The sequence below is a fragment of the Pongo abelii genome, chromosome 12, assembly GCF_028885655.2.
Source record: "Pongo abelii isolate AG06213 chromosome 12, NHGRI_mPonAbe1-v2.0_pri, whole genome shotgun sequence".
Lineage (NCBI taxonomy): Eukaryota > Metazoa > Chordata > Mammalia > Primates > Hominidae > Pongo > Pongo abelii.
The window spans coordinates 84838803-84865354 of NC_071997.2; the positions used below are offsets into that span (position 1 = coordinate 84838803).

Genomic DNA, 26552 nt, shown 5'->3' on the forward strand with positions numbered 1-26552 from the left:
TCTTTCACCCTTAGAGTTTTGCTAAGTTAAATGATGGATATTCATTGCATTCATAGATTATTTCCAAACGAGGAGATATACTGAAACATTAATTGCCTCACATAAGTATATACTTATCTATTGTTCACTTACTATAGAGGAATGAATGATATTTGGTTAGCAAACATGTCCTGTGCCACACTGAAAAATTGTATTATTTAAAAAAAAAAAGCAAAAACACCTCTGTGCGTATTTGGTAAGAAAAGTAGGATGGATTTTTGAAAAGAAAAGGTATGAGGTATGAAAATGCGTTTTTGCTGAGGAAAAGGAGAGTAATTCAGTTTGGAAGTCCCTCCCCTATAGCATGGGAAATGCTCCCAAAGAGGCATTTCCTCTGCAGAGGTGGGCGCTCAAAAACAAAGGAAGTCGCGCAGCCTAGACAGTCTCTCAGATGTAAATGACTCACTTCTGATGAGGAGGCATCCAAATAACCGATCCTGCCAGACCACTGCTCTTCCTTAACTCTTCATCATTTATTCTTTCTTTATTTATTTTTTATTTTTATTTTTTGAGATAGAGTCTCGCTCTGTTGCCCAGGCTGGAGTGCAGTGGTGAGATCTCAGCTCACTGCAACCTCGGCCTCCTGGGTTCAAGCGATTCTCCTGCCTCAGCTTCCTGAGTAGCTGGGATTACAGGCACCCACCACCACGCCTGACTAATTTTTGTATTTTTAGTAGAGATAGGGTTTTATCATGTTGGCCAGGCTGGTCTCAAACTCCTGACCTCAAGTGATTTCCCCTACTCCCGCCCCCACTTCCTCCGCACACATCAGCCTCCCAAAGTGCTGGGATTATTATAGTGAGCCACCGCACCTGGCCATTCATTCTTCATTCAACAGGTAATCAGTAGCAGGCAATGGCCTAAACAGGGGTGTCCAAGAGAACACAGTCATGGGTTCTTAGTTTCTGTTTCTGGTTGGGCTAATAAAGCCCCTTCTTTATCTCTCTTTTCTGCTTTTCACTAGAGACAGAAACTAAAAACCATGGCTTCAGGTTGCTAAAAGCCTAAAACAAAACAAACAGAACATGAACAACAAAATAAGGTGGGTTGGACGAGCTTGGCCTGTGGGGTGGAATTGGTGGATGTACTGAGGAATGGAACCGGAAGTCTGTGCTGGTTACTGGTATTTTGCCTGTCAGCTCCAAAGCCATTCTTTTCTGCCTGCTCCGTGAAAATGTATCTGGGCCTTTTAAGTATTTTTTTATTTTGTTCCTTTGCCATCTGGCACTTAATTGTCAGTAGACGCCAGGGAAGAATGAGTGCAGGAGGAAAAGGGTTTTGCTTCCTGGTTCCACTGCCAGCTCTGCAGGCCCCTGCGGTGTGCGAGGCCTGCCCCAGCACCAGGCTTCTGCGGTGGATGTGGTTTCCCAGTGCCTCATGCCAGCAGCAAGGGTGGCTTCTCCAGCACAGCTCCTTCAGTGCTTGAAGCTTCTCCAGACTCCAGCAGCACAGCTGGATTCCTCAGTATCTGTCTCTTGCAATGTGTAATCAGCAGCACCTAGTACAGTAGCTTTCCCCTGTATCCACTTCTGATGGTTTTGTAGCGAAGTGTCTGCACTGAGTTACTTCCCTGTAAACAGCCTTCTCCCCAGCACCCCAGAAGACAGATTTCTAGCATGTTCCACTGGCATGGGACCTCAGTGAGGTCTCTGATATTTAGTGAGTCACAGCAATGCTTCTCCAGCAAGGCCTATATCTCAGCCCAGGTGTAAGTAAGTACTACATCTCAACCCTGGGGTGGTGGCTTTTTATATTATGTTATATTTGTCACACACATCCATGTAAAGAGACCACCAAAAAGGCTTTGTGTGAGCAATAAAGCTTTTTAATCACCTGGGTGCAGTAGGCTGAGTCCAAAAAGAGAGTCAGCAAAGGGACTTAGGGATGGGGCAGTTTTATAGGATTTGGGTAGGTAGGGGAAAATTATAGTCAAAGGGGGTCACAAGTTGCTCAGTGGGGGAGCTTCTGAGCCAGGAGAAGGAATTTCACAAGGTAATGTCATCAGTTAAGGCAGGAACCGGCCATTTTCACTTCTTTTGTGCTTCTTCAGTTGCCTCAGGCCATCTGGATGTATAAGTGCAGGCTTGGGCTCAGAGGCCTGACAATATTAATCTGCCATTATCACATCAATTATATCTGCTATTCCTATATTCTTTTGAATTCTCTTTATTTCTTACTACCCAACCTCTGGTTACTCTGTCTAATTCCATGTTATGGTTAGTAATTCTTTGTGGTTTTTTTTTCTTTTTTCTTTTTTTTTGAAACGAAGTCTCACTCTTGTCCCCCAGGCTGGGGTGCAATGGCGCGATCTCGGCTCACTGCAACCTCCGCCTCTCGGGTTCAAGCGATTCTCCTGCCTCAGCCTCCTGAGTAGCTGAGACTACAGGCGCCTGCCACCATGCCCGGCTACTTTTTGTATTTTTAGTAGAGACGGGGTTTCACCATGTTGGCCAGGCTGGTCTCGAACTCCTGACCTCAGGTTATCCACCTGCCTCGGCCTCCCAAAGTACTGGGATTACAGGCGTGAGCCACCGTGCCCGGCCTATGGTTAATAATTCTTTATATTAAACTTTTTCTATTTGAACTACTGTTTTTTTTCTCTCTCTTGTTGGGACTCAGACTGATACATTTATTCATTCTGGCCAAAGACATGGGTTTTGGATGGGTGTGGGCTTATGCCTGTAATCCCAGCACTTTGGGAGGCCAACGTGGGATGTTTGCTTGAGCCCAGTAGTTCACGAGCATTAATTAATGAGTTAAATAAAATCTTTGACATCTGTTTGTTTTATATTTGTATTAGTATCATCATTTTACCTTTAAAAAAAAATCTTTCAGCAGCGACCAGCAATAGAATCCCACAAAGAGAATGGCTTAATCATTTGGGGAGGACCATACAGAAGGAGAGGCAGGGCAGCATAGTGAGATCCTGTCTCTACAAAAAATTTAAAAATTAGCTGGGCATGACGGTGTGCACATGTAGTCTCAGCTACTCGGGAAGCTGAGGTGGGAGGATCACTTGAGCTCAGGAGGTTGAGGCTGCAGTGAGCCATGATCGCACCACTGCACTCTATTCTGGGTGACAGAGTGAGACCCTGTCTTAAAAAAACAAACAAAACCGGGGCTCATGTCCCCCAAGAGCTCATAGTCTAGTGGGTGGAGGAACAAGAAAACAGATAACAGTGTAAGGAAATACAAGGGGCTATAACTGAGATATGACTACAACCTATGGAGGTCCAGCAAGGGAGCAGAAGGAGCTGAGAAGGTTTTGCCTTTTTTTAAATAAAAAAATTTTTTTTGGCCGGGTGCAGTGGTGCCAGTAATCCCAGCACTTTGGGAGGCCGAGATGGGCAGATCACCTGAGCTCAGGAGTTCGAGACCAGCCTGGCTAAAATGGTGAAGCCCCATCTATACTAAAAATACAAAAAATTAGCTGGGCATGGTGGCGGCGGGGGTTGGGGGTTCCTGAGAGAGGAGAATCACTTGAACTCGGGAGACAGAGGTTACAGTAAGCCAAGATCATGCCAGTGCACTCCAGCCTGGGTGACGGAGCAAGACTGTCTCAAAAAAAAAAATTTTTTTTTTTAAATTTAGAGACAAGTTCTCACTATATTGCCCAACCTGGTCTTGAACACCTGGACTCAAGAGGTCCTCCAGCCTTAGCCTCCCAAAGTGCTGGGATTACAGGCATTAGCCACCGCAGCAGCCCAAGGTTTTGCTCTAATTCCTGCTCTTATGACTAGGGCAGCTGGAGAGCCCATGAGGAAAAGAACCAGAGACCAGCTTGTGAGGGTGGTAGAAGCTTGATAATGTCCCAGTGGCCATGTGGTTTCTAGCCTGTTTTCAATTGAAGGTGTCAGAAAAAATTGTGAAAGACGTTGGAATGTGGAGAAATTTCCAGATGTCCTATGTCCCGTGCCGGGTACCCTTCCAGGTTCTGTGAGTGTTTCGTTTTCTGACCTGAGAGTACTGCAAGTGATCCTTGTCCATAGAAATGCCAATGAACTTTGCCCAGTGGAATACATACAGACATTGACCAATTTTGCTTGTTTTTGGAAATTCATTTTAGTATTCCATTTGCCTATGTGTATGTGTGTTCTTTGAATTCTCCTTTGAATCATTTCTACCATCCTACTGCTTCTCTCATTAATTAATGAGTTAAATAAAATATTTGACAACTGTTTATTTTATGTTTGTATGAGTATCATGATTTTACCTTTAAAAAATCTTTCAACAGTGACCAGCAATAGAACCCTCAAAAGAGAATGGCTAATCATTTTGGGAGGACCATGCAGAAGGAGAGGCTGAGAGAAGCTGAGTGTGAAAGAAAATCCAAGAATGGGTTAAATACCAGGGGTCAGATTAATCTGAATACGCATTCTTTAGTGAGCACCTACTGTAAACCCTGAACCCAATATAGGGAGGAGGCTGTGGCCCTGAGTGCACCGAGCCCAGGCCAGTGGCTCAGGACTCACCCTGCAGGAGGCCAGCCCTTGAGCCTCCCATTCACACTCTCTCCTCCCAGTGTCTGAGAGGGTCAGATGTGGGGTAACTGGAGCCTGTCAGTGGTGCTGGAAGATGGAAACCTCTGCTGGAAGCACCACTTTTGTTTGTTTGTTTCTTTCTTTCTTTCTTTTGAGACAGAGTCTAGCTCTGTTGCCCAGGTTGGAATGCAGGGCGCAATCTTGGCTCACTGCAACCTCTGCCTCCCGGATTCAAGCCATTCTCCTACCTCAGCCTCCCAAGTAGCGGGGACTACAGGCGCCTGCCACCACGCCCAGCTAATTTTTGTATTTTTAGTAGAGACGGGGTTTCACCGTGTTGGCCAGGATTATCTCGATCTCCTGACCTCATGATCCACCCGCCTCAGCCTCCCAATGTGCTAGGATTACATGCGTGAGCCACCATGCTCGGCCAAATCACCACTTTTCTAATAAAAAGGCCACTTTAATCTCAGAAACAAGATAGAGACAGTATGCTTGTCCAGAAAAGCTGTCCACAGGGACAGATTCCTCATTCCTGAGCAAGTTTGTTCTAATAAAAATAGAGGCAGCAGTTATTGGACACATTAATTTCCCTAATGGATTCTCTTTGGTTTCAAGGCTGGGCCTTTGCTGCTCTGTCCCAGAGCTGGCACTCTGGTGGATGGTGCCAGGCTGACGTGGATACTCTGGAGAGCTGATGGTGCTTGGGCAAGGCCAGGAGGAAGTTGGGGGGATGCCCAGGGTCTTGCAGGCAGGGCAGAGCACCCAGTGGGCTTCCTCATGTGGTTTTTGGGGGATGCTTTCGGGGCAGACAATCTTCTCCATGCAAGTTGAGCAATGCATTGGATCTCGCTGGCTTGGTTATTACCTTCCTCTTGAGAGACTAAGTGAAGAGAAAAATACTTGTTGTTTTTCCCGAGCATAAAAAATGTGTTCGGAGGGAAGAACTATTGGTACTCACCCCTACCACCTGCTAAATCTTAACTGAGATGGATTACCTATAGGTGAAGATAGGGTGAGAACCCAGGAGCTGTGGGGAATGGAGGGGAGTAGGGGAGTGTTGAACATCTTGGGATCTGGGATATCTCTACAAGAACTAGGCCATGTGAGGGGAGGTGGGCAGCCCTAGAAGCCTGAAATTTCACAGAATCCAAAGTATATTTGCTGTTTATATATAATTTTATATATGACATATAATTTTACATATATAAAATTTAAAAAAAGAAAAACTAAAAAAAGGCAAATATATATATATATAAAAAAGAAAAACTAAAAAAGGCAAATATATATATATATTTGAAACCTCTAAATATGGCCAAGATTACTATCTTTACTGTTTTTGTTGTTTGGGGTTTTTAATTTATTTTATTTTATTTTTTATTTTTTTGAGATGGAGTCTCACTCTTTTGCCCAGGCTGGAGTGCAGTGGCACAATCTCGGCTCACTGCAAGCTCCACCTCCCAGGTTCATGCCATTCTCCTGCCTCAGCCTCCAGGGTAGATGGGCCTACAGGCGTCTGCCACCACGCCCGGCTAATTTTTTTTTTTTTTTTGTATTTTTAGTAGAGATGGGGTTTCACTGTGTTAGCCAGGATGGTCTCAGTCTCCTGACCTTGTGATCCACCCGCCTTGGCCTCCCAAAGTGTTGGGATTACAGGCGTGAGCCATCACGCCTGGCCTGTTTGGGGTTTTTTAAATGCTTTTTTTTTTTGGTCTTTTTTTTCTGTTCACTACTTGTACTTTTAAACATTATTTTATTAAGGTGAATATGCCTTTGTTTGGTTTTGCTATTTACTATTAAGGGCTCAGATTCTGTGAAGTAGCATATTAACCTGAAGATTTGAGTGTTACAGAAATGCATGTGATTTATGTATACAATAAAAGATAACCCCAAAGCTTTCAATTTACTGTTCTATAGGGTATTAACATATATATATAAAATATATATGCAATCTTATTTTAATGTTTCTTTATTAAATTGCCTATAAATACCCAACTTCTCAAATGCTGCTTTTAAGTAAACGTCATAATTTTAGGTAATTATAGATTCACGTGCACTTATAAGAAATAATAGAGATCCTGTGTATCCTTTACTCAGTTTCCTCTAACAACAACATCTTACACAACTGTAATGCATGATCACGACCAGGTTTGACCTTGATACAGTCAAGATGCAGAGCAAGTTCATCACCACAAGGATCCCTTGTCTTGTCCTTTTATAGCCTTACTCACTTCCCTCCCCTCCACCTTAACAAAGACTTTCTACTTGACCAAACTTTAGTCAGGCTCTTTTTTTTTTTTTTTTGAGATGAAGTCTGGCTTTGGCTTTGGCTTTGTCACCCAGGCTGGAGGGCAATGGCACGATCTTGGCTCACTGCAACCTCCATCTGCTGGGTTCAAGCAACTCTCCTGCCTCGGCCTCCCGAGTAGCTGGGACTACAGGTATGCACTACCATGCCCAGCTAAAATTTTGTATTTTTAGTAGAGCTGGGGTTTCACCGTGTTGGCCAGGCTGGTCTCGAACTCCTGAGCTCAGGTGATCTGCCCGCCTTGGCCTCCCCAAGTGCTGAGATTACAGGTGTGAGCCACCGTGCTTGGCCTAGTCAGGCTCTTCTGAGCTGTCTTCTCAACTAGTCTTCAACCACTGGGCTTCCCTGTCCATCTTTGCCTTGCCCAGTTTTAGCAAGCATCCTGCTAAATTGGTTTAGCCAGAACCCCTACCCTCCATATCTGACCACATTTCCCATTCTCCACCACTCCCCAGGTGACATCTAGTCACCCTGGTCGGTCTCCATCAAGAATCCTGTTAGGTCTTTTTAACCAGAATCCCCCTTGACTCTTTTTTATTTATTTATTTATTTTTTTGAGACAGAGTTTCCCTCTTGTCACCCAGGTTGAAGTGCAATGGTGCAGTCTTGGCTCACTGCAGCCTCTGCCTCTAAGATTCAAACCATTATCCTGCCTCAGCCTCCTGAGTAGCTGGGATTACAGGTGACTGCCACCACACCCAGCTAAGTTTTGTATTTTTAGTAGGGATGGGGTTTCACCATGTTGGCCAGGCTGGTCTCGAACTCCTGACCTCAGGTGACCCACCTGCCTCGGCCTCCCAAAGTGCTGTGATTACAGGTGTGAGCCACTGTGCCCAGCCTCCCTTGACTCTTGATATTTTCTCTTAGTAATTTTTGATCCACTGACCTCCTACTCTGCTCTTTAGCTATAAATCTCCACTTGTTCATGTTGTATTTGGAATTGAGCCCAGTTCTATACTGAGGTGTCTTTCCTGTATTGTAATAGTCCTGGATACAATCTGTTTTTACCGCTCTATCATCTAGCTCTGATTTTCTTCCTCTCTCTCTCTCTCTCTCTCTTTAAGAGACATGGTCTTGCTCCATCTCCCAGGCTGGAGTACAGTGTCACCATCATAACTCACTGCAGCTTCGAACTCCTGGGCTCAAGTGATCCTCCTGCCTCAGCCTCCCGAGTAGCTAGGACTACAGATGTGCAGATCTGCACCCAGCTAAAATTTTTTTTTTTTTTTTGGTAAAGAGGTAGTTTCGCTGTATTGCCCAGGCTGGTCTCAAACTCCTGGCCTCAAGCGATCCTCCTGGTCTCAAGCAGTCAAAGTGCTGGGATTACAGGTATGAGCCACCATGCCTGGTCCTAAAATTGGTCTTTTGAGATGTTTTTCAGACTTTTGCATTCTGGTAACAGACTGACCACACCTGGACCTGTGACTCAACTCAACTGGTCCTGTGGCCCCCACCCAAAGGCAGATGCAACATATGGGGACCATTTTCCTCACTTCTCTGATATTTAATTTCCAGCCAATCAGCAGCATTCCCTAGCCCTATGGCCACAAAATTTTCCATAAAATCTCTGGCCTCTGAGTTCTTGGGGAGACTGATTTGAGTGATAATTCCAGTCCTGCCACTTGGTGGCCTTGCATTAATTAAACTCTTTACTGAAATACTGTGGTCTCCGTGAATTGGTTTCATCTGTGCAGTGGGCAGGACAGACCCATCAGGTGATAACAGATGGAGAGAATGAGGCCTAGATGATTTCTAAGAACCTCACAGCCCTGTCATCTCTCAAGTGATGACATACATTTTGAGCTGCTGGTACAGATTGTGGTGGCTTGTAAGGGTGGAAAGTGGGGAGCAGTAACAGGAGAATATAGTACTGGCACCAACCACCAGAAACACACCATGAAATCCATGGATGGTTTTAAGGGCCTTGCAACTTGAACAAGCTAATGCATGTGAAAGAAAGGCACATTTCCACTGAAGCCTTTGAAATGGCATCTCAGTGGCTTTCCTGAAAACCCTGACATTTTGATGGATTTGAAGTAACAACCGAATATTTAGGGCTGAGGCCCCGACGTACAGCTGCTGTCAACACCCAGGTAGTGATCCCCAAAACCACAGTAAATTTTCACAAGTGTTGTTCAGGAAACATCAGACCTGGAGCTGAGAGATGCATCCACTGCTTCCTTTAGAAAGCCCTGACAGACCTCTAAGGACATATGCCTTCAGATGGCCCCAATCTCAGGAGCAAGGATCACTACTTTACAACTAACATAAATGAAACCTGACTGGGCACAGTGGCTCATGTCTGTAATACCAGCACTTTGGGAGGCCAAGGCGGGCGGATCACCTGAGGTCAGGAGTTTGAGACCAGCCTGGCCAACATGGTGAACCCCATCTCTACTAAAAATACAAAAAATTAACCAAGTGTGGTGGTGGATGTCAGTAATCCCAGCTACTCGGGAGGCTGAGGCAGGAGAATTGCTTGAAACCAGGAGGTGGAGGTTGCAGTGAGCCGAGATCGTGCCACTGCACTCCAGCCTGGGCGAAAGAGTGAGACTCTGTCTCAAAAACTAAATAAATAAAAAATAAACAAAGTAAATGAAACCCAATGGGTTGAACCCTCACCCTAGAGTAGATAACATATGGAAATAGAAAAGAGGAAAATTCATTTTTTAAGGTCCAGCTTACTTCCTCTATGATGCATTCCCAGACCGCTGTAGACCACAGGGATTCAGCCATTTTTGTTTATCAATTTAACAAATGTTTCTTGCCTTTCTTCTAAGTGCCAGGGACTACGCTATCATGGAAAATAAGACAGTCCTTCACCCCCAGGACCAACCATTGTGGATGAATGGGCATCCAGTGATACTATCATCACCACAATGGCTGTGAGTTACCAGACACTGTAACCCAGGTACTTGCTAAGGTGTTAAGTACATACTTCAGTTATCTTCAAAACACCCAGAGAATATGGAAATAAGTATAACCAAGATATTCTGATTTGTCATTTTGGGAAACAAAATAAGGACACTTCTCTTTTAATATTCAAACTGATATTTCAGAGTTCTCCTGAAGATCCCACCCTTTTGCGATGAATTCCACAGCCCACTCAGTCCCAGGGTTCACTCCTCACAGAGAAGGGTTGCTTGCTGCTGTCCCTCCCATGCAGGGTCACCACTGAAAGTGTTCCGTCCTGCCTGGTCAGACCCTTCCCCGTCTTTGATGGCTGATTCCTGGAGTGCAGCCGGCTCTGTAGGCAGTCACTTTACGGATCTCTCTCAGTGTCATGCTCACCTAAGTAGCCAGATGCTACTATAGACTGGACTCCTGGTGTTTGCTTATATAAACATACATGAACATGCATGTATGTACATACCTTTCCATTTCGCCAAGAAAATTGAAGCAAGAACATCTTCAGACTCTCTCAGCACTTCAGTTACCCACCTACCTGCATCAGTGCCATGACCTCTGCCTTCCTGGCTATTACTGTAGATGAACTGCCTCCATTTTCATAAAGTTAATCTTCCCTTTCCACTGTGCCTGAGACCCTGCTCTGCCCATCAACTCGGGAACTCAGCAATGGTTCCTCCTCCCTACATCAGCATACTTTCTTCTCTACTGGATCACTCTCCATAACATACAAATATTATGAAAATAGTATTTTCTAACAAATATTATAAATATAATTTCTCAGCTAAAAATAGTTGCTTTTCTCTCTTGATCCATATCCCCCTTCAACTGCTACCCCATTTCTCTCATTGATTCCTCTCCGTCCATTTTCTTTTGAACTTTCCAATCAGGTTTATACCCCCTCCACTGAATTTTGAGCTTGCCAATGCCCTCCATGTTGCTAAGTTTCACTCAGTTCTCAGGTTGCATCTTCCTTGACATATCAGGAGTATTCAAGGAAGAGCATTTTTTTTTTTTTTTTTTTTTTTGAGACAAGGTCTTGCTCTGTCACCCAAGCTGAAGTGCAGTGGTGCGATCTCAGCTCACTGAAACCTTCGCCTCCCAGGTTCAAGAGATTCTCATGTCTCAGCCTCCCCAGTAGCTGGGATTACAGGCACCTGCCACCGCACCAGGCTAATCTTTGTATTTTTAGTAGAAACGGGGTTTCACCATGTTGGCCAGGCTGATCTCGAACTCCTGAATTCAGATGATCCTCCTGCCTCGTCCGTCCAAAATGCTGGGATTACAGGCGTGAGCCACTGCAACAAAGAAGTTTAATAGGATTACAATGTTTTCAATGCAAGGCTGGCTTAAGAGTTACAATTAATTAACTAGTTAGTTACAGTATGGATTCCCTCACTATGGCTTGTTTTCTTTCTTTCATTTTTTTTTTTTTTTTTACATCTGGTTTTCATTTTCTTTCCAACTCAAAAGGGTATATTTAACATTCCATCTTAAAATGTGGTAGCTATGAAGTCTTTGTGTGAGAAAGGTAAGAGGGAGATTAATTGATAATGATAGTCAACCAAAAAAAAAAAAAAAAAAGGAACAAAGAAAGGAAAAGAAAAGAAAGTCAACAGTAAGAGGAAAGGGGTCTTCCCTGGCACCCTTCAGCCATTTACAGCATTTTACAAAACAATGTAGGCAAGGAAGAAGGCTTAATCCATAATCAGAGAAAATAAAGATTGCAACTGCCTAGGTTATAGCTGCCTGTCATGGGACTCAGGCTTTTAATCATTCTTTAAAGCTCACAATAATTTATTTTTCCAACAGCTTAGATTTTGAATTTCTTGTTTTCTCATGACTGGGGTCTGGGAAGTGTTGTGTGCACTGAACAACTCCACAGGAAGGGGCTCTCTTTTCATCATCAACCATGAGAATGGCGCCCCCTGGAATGGTGCAATATAGAGGCCTTATATTAAGCTCTCTGCTGATTTCAGCCATTAGGATTATCAAACACTCTTTACCTACCCAGAGTCTAACACTCACCAAGCAACCTCTGGTGACCACTGGCTTTCCATGTGCTTGTCTCACCTGTCAATCTTTGTGAGCTTGGCTATGTGAGATGTTCTGTAGAGACTGATCACTTCTGGGTACACAAGCAATGAATTTCGGGCCTAGGAAATGAAGCACCAGATGGAGATGTGATGACCTCCCAAAAGTCTTGCCCCGTTTGCACCCTTTCCCTGGGTGACTTCTCTCAGTTGGAATTGCTTGCCTCCTTCAAACTGACAACAGATTCAAGGGTTCCTGCAGGAAAATCTCACAAGTTTGATGCTGTTAGATAATACATCAGTGGTCAGTGAGTCCTCATCAAGTTGAGTCCAGCACTGGCATGGTGTGTAGAAATGGGGATGGGTGGCACAGAGGAAAGAGGGGACATCTCTCTGCCCTCTGGGAGCTCCAGCAGGGAAGGCATTGCTCCTGGCAGACCAGGAGTCACATGTCAGCCTCTTGGGAGGAGATGGGGGTGGGGGGAGAGGATAATGAAGGCAGAGAATATTTTTGTGATAAATGAGATAGTAAGAGTTACCATGGCTTGAATGCTTTCTATATGTTACAGACACTAAATGCTCTATGTGAATTTTTCATTTGATGTTCAGAACAACACTGTTTTTCACATAAGTAAATAAGGTCCTGAGATGCTGAGTAATGTGCCCAAGATCACACAGTAAGCAAGGGAGAGAGAAGAACTTGAAACCCAAGCATACTTAGTACCTCTCAGAGAAGGAGAAAGGCTTAGAACACCTACTTTTCTCCTGTTTGTATAAAACAACACTTTGTGCCATCTGAAGGTATGAGGAATGTTGTGAAGAGTATTGGAAATTGGTGCTAGGATTTTCCACATCTTTTCTGATTTAATTAGTTATGAAATTAGCTTTCTCAAGATACCAAAGCCCCCTCCCCCTTTCCACACTCCACTGCAAACACATACCCTGCTTTTCCCACTATCCATTGGGTGTAGGAAGAGCTTGCAGGAATTTCTAGGAATGTGACACCCTAGGTCAGGACTCACCCTGAGACACTGCAGATGATCGGGGTACCCTGGGATGCTCTGAATGACAGACTGAAACACCTGCTCAAAGGGCTGCAGTACAAAGTCATTTCTTTTTTTTCTTTTTGAGACAAGTTCTCACTCTGTTGCCCAGGCTCAAGTGATTCTCCCACCTCAGCCTCCCAAGTAGCTGGAACCACAGGTGCACACCACCACACCCAGCTAATTTTTTGTATTTTTTTTGTAGAGACAGGGTTTCACCATGTTGCCCAGGCTCATCGTGAACTTCTGGGTTCAAGCAATCCTCCTGTCTTGGCCTCCCAAAGTCCTGGGATTACAGGCGTGAGCTAATGTACCTGGCCTAAAGTCATTTCTTGGAGTTAAGGCCCCGGTTCTCAACCTAGGCAAGAGTCAGGGTGGGAATGGAGGGGATGTTGCCAGTGTCCACTGAAGAATGACAAGGTTCATAAATTTGGAAAGGAGAGCTTTGTTTCTCATAAAGAGCTGCAGCATGCAGGGTGGCCATTCTGATGGGCTGAGAAGTGTAGCCTCTGGCCAGAAGCCAGAAACAGGCACTTTAAGGGAGGGGTAAAGGGAGCAGAAATTTATGCTGAGCAGGGTGGCTGAATATACATATTTAATAAGCTACAAGAGGAGTGATGAGCATTTATGAATGAAGAAACCTACACATGTATAACTGAGCTTCATGCCCCTTCATGGGTCAAATGTACTAAAAATGGTAGGGTTAGCATGATCTCAGGGTGGAGTTTTCCACTTTCTGATGTCAAAAGATGAAGCAGAGGACACGAAAACCCTGTGTGCAGCGTCCACAGATGGCCAACACCACTTTGTGGTTAGTGGTCTCTTATCAGGAAGGAGTTCTGGCCCATTGCGTGGAAACTGCAAAAGAGAGGGCAGTCATGTGGCTGGTTGAAATCAGCAGTGGAGTGAGTCTTTCAAAAGGGCTGGTTTCTGTTGAACCCTTAGGGAAGAAAGCCTAATGGCAGTAGTGAGGGAGGGGGTATAACGAGGCGTGTCCAACCCCCCATGTTGCCATGGCCAGGAACTCAGTTTTCAAGGTTTCTCTGCCATCTCCTTGGCCAAGAGGGGGTCCGTTCATTTGGTTGGGGGACTGAGGATTTTATTTTTATTTCTCACCAGATAGATACTTTCAGTATTCCATAAAGCCTAAATGAAATCTTAACATTCCCCGGGATGAGGCTGTCCTGCGAACTGAAGCCCCAGTCTCTACTTTGAGCTGGAATTATATCACCTGTGTAACAACCTTGTTCATTTCATACTCACCTGAAGCTGGCTTGGTGACTAGAATGGCTTCTAGGTAACGAAAACTTGGAAGCAAATTGATTATTAGAAAAAAATCCAGTTTGCCTTCTAGATAAAATCTTCCCAGGTGTCCTTGGTGGGAAAAGGCTGGGAATGGTGCTCAGGGCAGTGACCTGCAGATCCCTGGGTGGAGAACAGCACTCCCATCCCACCCTCCTTCCTTCTTCCCCATCTGCCCTCACTGCCTCCCTGCAACTGAACAGAACCAGCTACCAGGCATCCTTGGCCAGTGTCCAGAGCACATTGATTGACCTCAGGGAAAAAGCTCTGTCTTTTTTCCCCCAGTCATACACCTACAAAGCCCCAGTGCAAGGCCGGCAGAGTACGTTGATGTAGTTCACATGAAAACAGTTGTTTGTTTTGCACTTCAAGGTGCAGAAAATCCTTGGCAGCTGGGCCCGGGGGCCTGGGCATCTCAAGAGAGTGAAGATGTTCTCTTGACTCTGGGACTGGGCATTCCGGTGGTTTACGGTCTTGCCTCTCAGATAATTGACATCAGGGAGGTTTCCGGGAAGCAGGAGGGAGGACAAGACATGAACTCCCCTCTGGACAGTTCTGCCATGTGTCCAGCTAGGCTCAGCTGCCAGAGGGGGTTGGGTCTAGTTTCTGGCTCCTCTGGTGCAGAGTGAAGGGAGATGGAAGGGAGGAAGGCGTTGCTCAACAAGGAAGAGCCCAGCTCTGGCCAGGCCTTGGCCAGGTGCTAAGGAAGGAGATGGGCTCCTGCCTTTGCCAGTTCCTTCAGTCTGGTCTGGGATTTGGATATTTGGGATGACAATCCCATATCTTGAGTACTGGATGTGACAGGTTAAGACTGAGGCTTTAATCATTTTAATAAATGGCTTTTCCTGTCTGTATGGTGATAGAGGGTGACATTTAATAATGTTGAAGGGAACACAGAGGCTCAGCTTTCCTGTGGTGAAGCCAGGCTTAATCCACTGTGAATAAGGCAGGAGAGATTCAAACTGAAACATGGTACATTTAAGTTAAACACAGGGATGAGCTTTCTCCAGGGGCCATTCAAAATAGTCCAGATTCTCCTGGCTTAGAAGGACCAGCACACGTCCCAGTGGAATGGTCAAAGTCTTCCTATAATCTGGCCCCACTAACCCTCTGCAATCTGGGCCTCTAAGCCAGGCTCACTTCTTATTCTGCCTCACTTTAGAATGTTCACTGTTCTGGTCCCTGATTCTCTATATCCTACTCATCTGGAGGCTAAGCTATGTGCCCTCTTCCAAGAAGCTCTTTTTTTTTTTTTTTTGAGACAGGGTCTCACTCTGTCACCCAGGCTGGAGTGCAGCAACACAATCATGGCTCACTGCAGCCTCGAGCTGCTGGGATCCGGTGATCCTCCCTCCTCAACCTCCTGAGTAGCTGGGACTGAAAGCGTATACCACCGTGCCTAGCTAACTTTTTTTAAAATTTTTTTGTAGAGATGGAGTCTCACTATGTTGTCCAGGCTGGTCTTGAAATCCTGGCCTCAAGTGATCCTCCTACCTCAGCCTCCCAGAGTGTTGGGATTATAGGGATGAGCTGTCATGCCTAGCCTCCAAGAAGCTCTTAACAGCAGACACTGTTGGTTATCTGTTAGGCAACCACTCCCCATATCAGTTCAGATGACGTTCAACAATAGTTCAGATGAGAGTAACAACAACAACAACAACACAGCAAACAGTGATGGCATAAACCAATGAGAAATTATGTCCCTTTCTCTCTCAAGAAGTCGGGAGGTGGGCAGTCCGGGGCTGATAGAGCACTCCATGGTGCCAGGCGCTCAGGGTCCTTCTAGCTCTGGCATCTGTCATCTTTAGGGTGTGGTCTAAGGTGGTTCTCATGTTCCATGGAATAGGCCAGATGGAGAGGACATCGAGAAAGGTCGAAGAGGACGAGCTAGCAGCCCTGTAAAGCAGGCTCTGGGAGCGGCTCTCAACTATTCTGTTCACACCTCATTGGCTAGAAGTTGGTCCCTCACATTCCCCCCGCTGCAAGGGAGGCTGGGAAGTACAATCTCCATTATACAAAAAGAAGTGTCAAATAAAGAATGATGTTTCACCTTTGAGTATCCCTGTACAGGTGTGTTATTAATGTGTGTCCCAAAAGCGTACGAGATTCCTAGAAATCTGCTATGTTTTAGTACATATCATCAGTCATAATTCTAATGTTAAATTGTTGTATGTTACAGAAATAGCCAAATCTCCTCATCAATTGCATGACTATTATTATGAATTTTTATCATATCTTTAACCATGAGCATTTAAAATCTTGTTGTCCACAGTTAAATAGACAACAAGCTTTATTCAGATGCTGTTTCTTTTCCCTGAAAACTCTTTACAAATCCTAAAGCATTGCTTTTTCAAGGAGGTTCTTCAAGGAGGTTCGTGGAAAGGATGGAAAGAATGCTCACAAATACAGGTTTCTGACAACTTTGAGATCCTATCATTAGGCTGGGTAAAAATTTCCAGAACACTAATGAAAAAACCCCACAAAACTGGACTCAGGACTCATAAAGCTTAGACTAACCTAACCACAAATAGAACAAGAATTAATTACATGCAGCTGAGCACAGTGGCTCATGCCTGTAACCCCAGCTCTTTGGCAGGCTGAGATGGGAGGATCACTTGAGCTCAGGTATTCAAGACCAGCCTGGGCAACACAGTGAGACCCTGTCTCTATTTAAAACAAGAAGAAGGCTGGGCATCATGGCTCACACCTGTAATCCCAGCACTTTGAGAGGCCGAGGCAGGCAGATCACGAGGTCAGGAGTTCGAGACCAGTCTGGCCAACATGGTGAAACCCTGTCTCTACTAAAAATACAAAACTTAGCTGTGTGTGGTGGTGGCGGGCGCCTGTAATCCGAGCTACTTGGGAGGCTGAGGCAGGAGAATTGCTTGAACCCGGGAGGCAGAGGTTGCAGTGAGCCAAGATTGCACTACTGCACTCCAGCCTGGGTGACAGAGCACGACTCTCTCTCAAAAAAAAAGGAAAAAAATAATAATAAGAAGAAAAAGAATTAATTACATGGGACTGAAATGATGAAGGACTAAAATGATTTTTTAATGACTTTTTTGTTTGAAACATTGCTGATTCTTTTTATGTTTTGTTCTTTTTATGTTCTTTTTGTTTTCCGGAGTTAAGGAAACTTTTTTTTCTCTTAAGCTTTACAGGAATAATATAAAGTATACTTTTTTTTTGGAGACAGAGTCTCCCTCTGCTGCCCAGGCTGGAGTGTAGTGGCGCGATCTCGGCTCACTGCAAGCTCCGCCTCCCGGGTTCACGCCATTCTCCTGCCTCAGCCTCCCTCCCGAGTAGCTGGGACTACAGGCGCCTGCCACCACACCTGGCTAATTTTTTGTATTTTTAGTAGAGACAGGGTTTCACCGTGTTGGTCAGGATGGTCTCGATCTCCTGACCTCGTGATCCGCCTGCCTCGGCCTCCCAAAGTGCTGAGATTACAGGGTGAGCCACCGTGCCTGGCCATATAAAGTATACTTTTATGAACAAAATTGAAACGTGTACCTTTCTTTATGCCTGATTTTTTCAGAATTTGGAAACTATTTGTGAGTATTCATATTTTATGGCAATATAATAAGTACATGGCAATATAGTTTACTATAAAAATTTATTTGTATAAGTTCAATAATCTGTTCTTCTAACAACACAATTGGAGACACTCTTTTGTTTGTTTATTTTTTTTCTACTGAAGCTTTGACTGGAATGTCATATTTTCAGATATGACCAAACAGCTTTAAAAAATTGAGGTTGGCATTATGAAGTCAATAGAAGTTCCTGGAAAAACTGGCCTAGTACCTTAAATACATGGTTCACATGGTTGCCCTGTGGTAAGAAAAGAATGTCACTTTCTGACAGGCCTAGGAACCTCAGGATATTTTGGGGATCTCAAGAAGAGAGAAATTAGCCCAATTTGTACAGGTGTTACAGACATAGTCTAAGGGTGAGTCAGATCCTTGGCTTGGCTTCGTAGCCTTGAGAGGCTTTAAAAAGTCTAATCTGAGATTCCTTATGAAAAGTTCCAGCAAAGCTTTTAAAAAGAGCCTATACTGGCCAGGCATGGTGGCTCACACCCGTAATCCCAACACTTTGGGAGGCTGTCGCGAGTGGATCACTTGAAGTCAGGAGTTCGAGAGCAGCCTGGCCAACATGGCAAAACCCTGTCTATACTAAAAACACAAAAATTAGCTGGGCCTGGTGGCACACACCTGTAGTCCCAGCTACTAGGGAAGCTGAGGCAAGACAGTCGCTTGAACCCGGGAGGTGGAGGTTGCAGTGAGCTCAGATCGCACCACTGCACTCCAGCCTATGCGACAGAGTGAGACTCCGTCTCAAAAAAAAAGAGCCTATATGATAAATCACTGTTCTTGCTAAACTTATGTATGTAATCAGGCCAAAGACTAAACTTATTTTGCAAATAAATTGATCTTACTATGATTTGGTAGAAATGGGAACTGAAGAGGAGAAAAATATGTTTCAGAAGAAAACTATACTCTACCTGTTGTAAGATTCTAGCCCTGTTCATTGTTTTTGAATTTGTATTATTTGCCTACAGTTTGGACTGAACCCTGAATATTTTCCTGGCTATAAGTCTACAAACTAACTTTTCCAAATTTTTATCCCATTTTTCTGACTTGGACTCACTGAAATTAAGACTGTCTTAGGCCTTACAAGCCTAAGCTAATAAACTTGGTTTTGAAAAAGAATCAATGCAACAGCTTATATTTGAACAAAATTTACATGACAACTGTAATCTAGAAAAATCTGTCAGCTAGCTGCTGGTCTTCTGAGCTAACTGTCCTCCAGACTCCAGAAGGACTAGTTTGTAGACCACTCCAGACATTGGCCTTTGTTTTTCTTCTGTTTCCATAAAAATGCCTCTTATTAAGGATATATTTGCCTGCATCATATATAGAGGCCTAGCTTTGAGATCCCATCTGCAACTCCATTTTCTAAAATGAGATACAACTGTTTAATTGGACTGGCCTATTCCCAGAAATGAGAGACTGGTTTAATTGGATATTTTACCACTCAGTTACTAACCTGATTTCTCTCAGCTTATAGTGTACAAAACTATACACTGTATAACTCAACTTATAGTGTACAAAACTTCTAGGGAAGTTTCAGACTGGGGAAATGAAGGAGACTAGGGAATTTCATCCCAAAATATGGCACCCTAGTATGCAGATTACTTTATATTAATGGCTGCGCATGTGGCTATAATGTCAGCACTTTGGGAGGCTAAGGTGGGCTGATCGCTTGAGCTCAGGAGTTTGAGATAAGGCTGGGCAACATGGCAAAACCCTGTCGCTATCAAAAGTTGGCTGGGCGTTGTGGCACGTGCCTGTAGTCCCAGCTTCTTAGGAGGCTGAGGTGGGAGGATCACTGGAGCCCAGAAGGTCAAGGTTGCAGTGAGCCAAGAAAGCACCACTGCACTCCAGCCTGGGTGCCAGAGTGAGGTCCTGTCTCAACAATTAATTAATTAAAGGCCCTTGGAGACCAGCAGATGGTGGAAGAGGCTTTACTCTGCTATTCCCTTATCTGCCTGAAGTCTGAACCTGCCGAAGAAGAAAACTATTACTTCTGGTTTCTTCCCTGAGTTTTCATTAATTTAACTCACATCTCAGGAAGAGAGACTGAAGTCTGTCAACACACCTGAACAGATTTTTGTCACAAACCATTGTCTGCTTTGCAGGCCCAACCAACTTAGTCCTCGGCCATCATATGTTCTCCAAGGCCATTACATTCCTCTAACTATCATGTACTATCCCCAAAATTGCCACATTTCTTTTACCTCCCCTTCCCTATCAAAAAGGGTGCATATGCCTCTGTACCCCATTGGGTTACTGAGTCATCATTCTCTTGCAATTTCCCTGTGCTATGGACATTAAATTTTGTCTGTCTTTTCTTCTATTCATTTGTCTTTTTGTCAGTTGCTTTTCAGCAAACCTTCAGAGGATGAAGGAGAAGCTTTCCCTCAGTCCCTACAGTGGAACCAATGGACCCTCACACATTGCTGTTGGGAATGCAAAATGTGCAACCACTTTGGAACATGGCTTGGCAGTTTCTTTTAAATTAAGCATGCACTTACCACCTCTCTTGTGCTTAATGTAACTGCAGTCTAGTTATCTTTTAGGTATAACACAGCCCAAACTGCCAGTCATGTAGCTTGGGCATGCACAATAGAAAAAGCTTTGACCTCTAACCACACTTAGAACCAATGGTTTCTTCCTATGGAACCAGAAATACATTACCAGAACCTGAACACCAAAACTCTTTCAGAAGTGAGGGGTCCATTGGCCAGGAAAATCTGATGCTGAAATCTGCCTTCACATACCTTACCATAAATGATCATGTTTGAAGCTCTCTAATCAGACCCTGCCAACCCAATGTTTGTAATACTTTCCCTTGTACATCAGCTCCTTAAAGCTTGCCCCAGACCTCAAATTGCAGAGACACATTTGAGTTGTGTCTCCTGTCTCCTTGCTGGTCCACCTTGCACTAAAGCCTTTCTTTTCTGAGAAGCCAGGGCCATAGCATTGCCTGCCTGCCTGCCTGCCTGCCTTCCTTTCTCTTTCTTTCTTTCTTTCTTTCTTTCTTTCTCTCTCTCTCTCTCTCCTTCCTTCCTTCATTCTTTCTTTCTCTTTCTCTTTCTTTCTTTCTTTCTTTTCTTTCTTTTCTTTCTTTCTCTTTTTTTGAGATGGAGTCTCACTCTGTCGCCCAGGCTGGAGTGCAGTGGCACAATCTCGGCTCACTGCAAGCTCCGCCTCCCGGGTTCATGCCATTCTCCTGCCTCAGCCTCCCGAGTAGCTGGGACTACAGGCGCCCGCCACCACGCCTGGCTAATTTTTTTTGTACTTTTAGTACAGACGGGGTTTCACCGTGTTAGCCAGGATGGTCTTGATCTCTTGACCTCATGATTCACCCGCCTCGGCCTCCCAAAGTGTTGGGATTACAGGTGTGAGCCACCGCGCCTGGCAGCATTGGCTTTCTATGCATGCCAGGCAGTGAACCCATTGCTTGGTAACAATGTTTCTGCCTGCTTTCATCATGGCCACCTCTAGTCTGTTTGTAACACAGAGTAATCCCTTTAAAACCAAAGTCTGATCTTGTCTTCTCCTCTGCTCCTGACTCTTCCACAGTGTCCCTTAAAGAGCAAAGTGGCTGCTGAGACCATTGCATAATTTGCCTCTCCTCCACCACACCCACCTTCTAGCCAACTCTGCTGCCCACACACCCAGGTAGCTGAAGTGGAGGTTCTGAGATGCTTCAGGTATTGCTCCCAGAGTAACTCCTTTGAAAAAACAAACAAACAGATCCTCCCCTCCTCATAGCCCCTGGCCAGGAGAGAGTCCGTCCTCTAACTTTGCCATTTCTCAGAAACTCCAGGCACATACCAGCTCATCTCCTTTGACCTTTCTGTTACTTCGTTCTAGAACATATCTGCAAGGCCTGCTCCCTTACCTCCCTCAGACCTTGACACAAACCTTGTTTTCTGTTTTTTTGTTTTTTGCTTTTTTTTAGATGGAGTCTCGCTCTGTCACCCAGGCTGGAGGGCAGTGGCGCGATCTCAGCTCACTGCAACCTCCACCTGCCAGGTTCAAGCAGTCCTCCTGCCTCAGCCTCCTGAGTAGCTGGGACTACAGGCACGCGCCACCATGCCTGGCTAATTTTTTGTATTTTTAGTAGAGACAGGGTTTCACCATGCTGGCCAGGCTGGTCTCAAACTCCTGACCTCGTGATCTGCCCGCCTCGGCCTCCCAAAGCACTGGGATTATAGGCATGAGGCACCGTGCCTGGCCTCAAACCTTGTTTTCGCAGTGAGGCTTTCTTTGGACACCTCACCTAAAATTGCAACCTCTTCCTGACCCCACGTCGTGCCCTGCTTCATTTCTCCACACTCACTGTGTTCCAATTTGCTCTATAGTTTTCTTATTATCCCTCTCCGTACCAGGAATTTTTATCTGTTCCTTTTGCTGCTGTTTCCCCAGGGCCTGGCATGTTCTGGAAGCGCATGTTGAATGAATGAGAGCTTCAAGGCTCAAATGAAGTTTTACTCCTCCCGAAAGCCTCCCCAGTAGCAGCACAGCCATCATTAACTCTCTTCTCTGAGCCCCAAACTGTTTTCCTTGTACTTCTTCCTGTGTATTAGCTGCAACCCCGCTACACTCCCCTTATACTTGCCTGTGAGCTCCTCAAGGGCAGTGACCATGTCTTTGCTTCCCCTGGCATCAAGTATGGCTTGAAGCATGCCCTGGGTACTCAAGAAATGCTTGATTTTTTTTTTTTTTTTTTTTTGAGACAGAGTCTTGCTCTGTCACCCAGGCTAGAGTACAGTGGCAGATCTTGGCTCACTGCAACCTCTGCCTCCCGGGTTCAAGTGATTCTCCTGCCTCAGCCTCCTAAGTAGCTGGGATTACAGGCATGGGCCACTATGCCTGGCTAATTTTTTGTATTTTTAGTAAAGACAGGGTTTCACCATGTTGGCCAGGCTGGTCTCAAACTCCTGACCTCAAGTGATCCACCTGCCTTGGCCTCCCAAAGTGCTGGGATTATAGGCATAAGCCACCGCGCCTGGCCTGATTCTAGTTTTTTGGGAGAGCGGCAGGCATGCCTTTTTGTAGGGGAGAAAAAGTAATATCTTTTCCTCATTCATAGATAGATTCATAGCTGAAACCCCTCTAACAAAAGATAGATTAATAAGAGAAAAGCATAAAACATTTGTTTAATACAAGTTTTATGTGACACAAGAATCTTCAGAAATGAAGACCCAATGAAACAAGGAAATCTGTGAATATTTATGCTTAGGTCTGAAGAATAGACAGTCATACAGAAGCATGATAGGAAGACAAAAGGACATGGTCTAATGGGAATAAACTGGGGGGAACTCAGCAAGATCTGTTTGCTCAGGTGCTTTGTGGCATCTCTGTATGACATTCCTTTCTTCTGGGTATAGGGTAGGACAATTGTCACATGAAAGTCTTCAGGCAAGAAGGGCAGGGGAAGGTGAGAGTGACCTTTCTCCTTCTGCTTTTTTCTGTTTCCAAGATGCCATATTTTTGGGTAGTATTTCCTACACCCCATCATTGTGAAAGCCTGCATCATTTAGATGGACAGCTGCCCCTTTGTTCAAAGCCTTGGATGCATTTGCTGAGAAGGTCCCTGGATACAAGACAATGCCATCAGTCTATCATTTCTGAGAAAGAGGTTCTTAAATAAAGGAGAAATTGGAAAGAAAAAATCAATTTGGATCAGGGAGATGGCTGCTCTGTGCCACTCCTTTCTCCCTTAGCTAAAGTGGCTTTTGATTGGACTGGGCTGTGTCTGAGCTGGAGCAGAAGCTAATATAAGGCCATTTTTCTTTCTTTGCAAGGAGCAATGTTAATCAGACCAGCGAGAGCTTGAGTGTCAACTCTGCACTTATATAAAAATGGCCTTGGGAATGAATGTGCAACAATTATCCCGTGACCAGAGTCTTTTTCAGGAAGGACAAACCCAAGATTAGTGGTTAATGCTGAATCCCAAGGAGTCTTGCCCTGAAGCTGAGGAAATAATCCTGATACTGTGTATTTCCAGCTCAAGACCATTTGCAGGCCGGGTGCGGTGGCTCATGCCTGTAATCCCAGCACTTTGGGAGGCCGAGGTGGGCAGATCACGAGGTCAGGAGATCCAGACCATTCTGGCTAACATGGTGAAACCCGGTCTCTACTAAAAATACAGAAAATTAGCTGGGTGTGGTGGCAGGCACCTGTAGTCCCAGTTACTCGGGAGGCTGAGAGGCAGGAGAATGGTGTGAACCCGGGAGGCGGAGCTTGCAGTGAGCTGAGATTGTGCCACTGCACTCCAGCCTGGTGAGAAAGTGAGACTCCGTCTCAAAAAAAAAAAAAAAAAGACCATTTGCAAAGGGGGCCTGTGCTTTCAAAATAGTTAGTAGTTTCTTGAGGGGAGGGGGATGTGGTACTGCTTTAAAACAAGTTAAACTACTGAGGAGCACAGTGGAACAAAAGAAAAAAATTCTTATGTTCCAGCTCAGAATTCTGTCACTTACCAGCTATATGACCCAGGCAAGCCATGCGGCTTCTCTAAGCCTCCATTTCCTCATCTGTAAATAGAGACAATGATTCCTGTCTATCATTGTGTGAATTAAATTAGATCATACATGGGAAAGGCCATAAACAAAGTATAAACCACTCTACAAATGTGGGGTATGATATTATTTGGCAGAGGCACATTGTACCCACAGTACCCTCCAGGAGCCCCAGCCTAGTTGGGAAGAGGGCACAGACCAATGGAATGACAAGGGACAGCCCAAGTGTGACCTGGGGTCACCCTGTCCCCATCAGAGCTCAATAAGAACGCCTTGAACTCCCATTCCTGCCCAGAGTTTTCTCTGCATTCTTGGAGAGAAGGCAGACTTTATAATCTCACTGCAGACCGGCTGAGGATAGGGGGCACTGTGGCTCAGTGAGTAGAATAGGGACTGTGGAGTCAGGCTTCCTGGGTTGGAATGCTAATTCACCATCTGCGTGAACTTGGGCAAGTTAGGTAACCTCTCTGTGCCTCGGGTTTCTCATCTGTAAAATGAGGTTAATGACCTATACCTCATCGGATTGTTGTGAGGATTAAACGAAGTTATGAGCAAAGTGTTTAGAAAAGCACTTAGAGAAACACTGAGTGTCGTACTCACCTCAGGCTCCAGGCTCCCCGAAACAGATGCAGTTTATAAGGCATCTCTTCATCCCAAATGTGCTCACCCTGCCCTGTGCCAACCACAGAACTTGGCCTCTCTCCTTGGCTTATCTTAAAGCAAATAAAGGCAAAAGCAAAAGTAAAAAGACACACACCAAAGGCTCTTTTGGGCTGGGCACGTTGGCTCGTGCCTGTAATCCCAGCACTTTGGGAGGCCAAGGTGGGTGGATCACCTAAGGTCAGGAGTTCAAGACCAGCCTGGCCAACATGGTGAAACCCCCTGTCTACTAAAAATACAAAAATTAGCCGGGCATGGTGGCATGCGCCTGTAATCCCAGCAACTCAGGAGGCTGAGGAAGTAGAATCGCTTGAACCTGGGAGGTGAAGGTTGCAGTGAGCCAAGATCGTGCCACTGCACTCCAACAGGGGCAACAGAGCAAGACTTCAACTCAAAAATAAATAAATAAATAAATAAATATAAAGGCTACTTCGGCCTTAGAAAACTTTACTGAAGTACTGAAAGAAGTGGAGGAAATTTACACAAATATCTTAAAACGTAGACAGCTTGTGTTTAAAAGTCTCTACTGTGCATCTGCCAACCTGCTTCTGCCATGTCACTGGGTCTCTCTGTCCTTCCCCTTTCATGAGCAAATGCTACCCCCACCCCCATCCCATTCTGCCATGTCTTGTGAAAAGAAATTCGGCCCTCACTTTCTACAGCTTCTTCCTTCAGGTCCTGCCTCGGGGCCTACCTTCTCATATCCAGATGGTTGTAACAGTATTTTCCTAAACCAAGATGATTTTCTTTCTAAGCAGGATTCTGGTGTTGCCTGTTAAGATAGCACATACCGTTTTCTCACCCTACTATAAACTCAAAAGTCATGAGATTGGATTTTGGGTTTTGAGTTGCCAATGGTTAGAGGAAAAAGGAGGAGCTCTCTGGTAGAAACCAAGTGTAGCCGCCCAACGGGTTCTCCTTGCCCACTGCCTAGACAGGGCCAATTTATCAAGACAGGGGAATTGCAATAGAGAAAGAGTTTAATTCACACAGAGCCTGCTATACGGAGACTGGAGTTTTATTATTACTCAAATCAGTCTCCCCAAAAACTTGGGGATTGGGGTTTTTAAGGATAATTTGGTGGGAGGGGGGGTTAGGTGGCAGTGAATCAGGAGTTCTGATTGGTTGGGTCAGAGATAAACTCATAGGGAGTCAAACCTGTCCTCTTGCACTGAGTTGGTTCCTGGGTGGGGGCCACAAGACCAGATGAGCCAGTCTTTCCATCTGGGGTGGTGCCAGCTGATCCATTGAGTACAGGGTCTGGAAAATATTTCAAGCTCTGATCTCTGGTTTTACAATAGTGATGTTATCCCCAGCAGCAATTTGTGGAGGTTCAGAATCTTGCAGTCTCTGGTTGCATGACTCCTGAACCATAATTTCTAATCTTGTGGCTAATTTATTAGTTCTGCAAAGGCAATCTAGTCCGCAGGCAGGAAGGGGGTTTGTTTTGGGAAAGGGCTGTTATCATTTATGTTTCAAAGTTAAACTATAAACTAAGTTCTTCCCAGAGTTAGTTCAGTCTACACCCAGGAATGTACCAGGACAGCCTGGAAGTTAGAAGCAAGATGAAGTCAGTTAGGTCAGATCTGTTTCACTGTCATTATTTTCTCAGTTATAATTTTTGTAAAGGTGGTTTTACAAGGATAAGATGGGAAAAGCATTTCAGCGGGGGCTAGAGAAGAGCAG

General features: G+C 44.9%; 1 protein-coding gene across 1 annotated transcript in view; it reads right to left on the reverse strand.

Moving 5' to 3' along the window:
• MSH2 (mutS homolog 2) overlaps positions 1-26552 on the reverse strand; it is a 306776-nt gene that overhangs the window by 18992 nt on the left and 261232 nt on the right. The gene's annotated exons all lie outside the window — the stretch shown is intronic.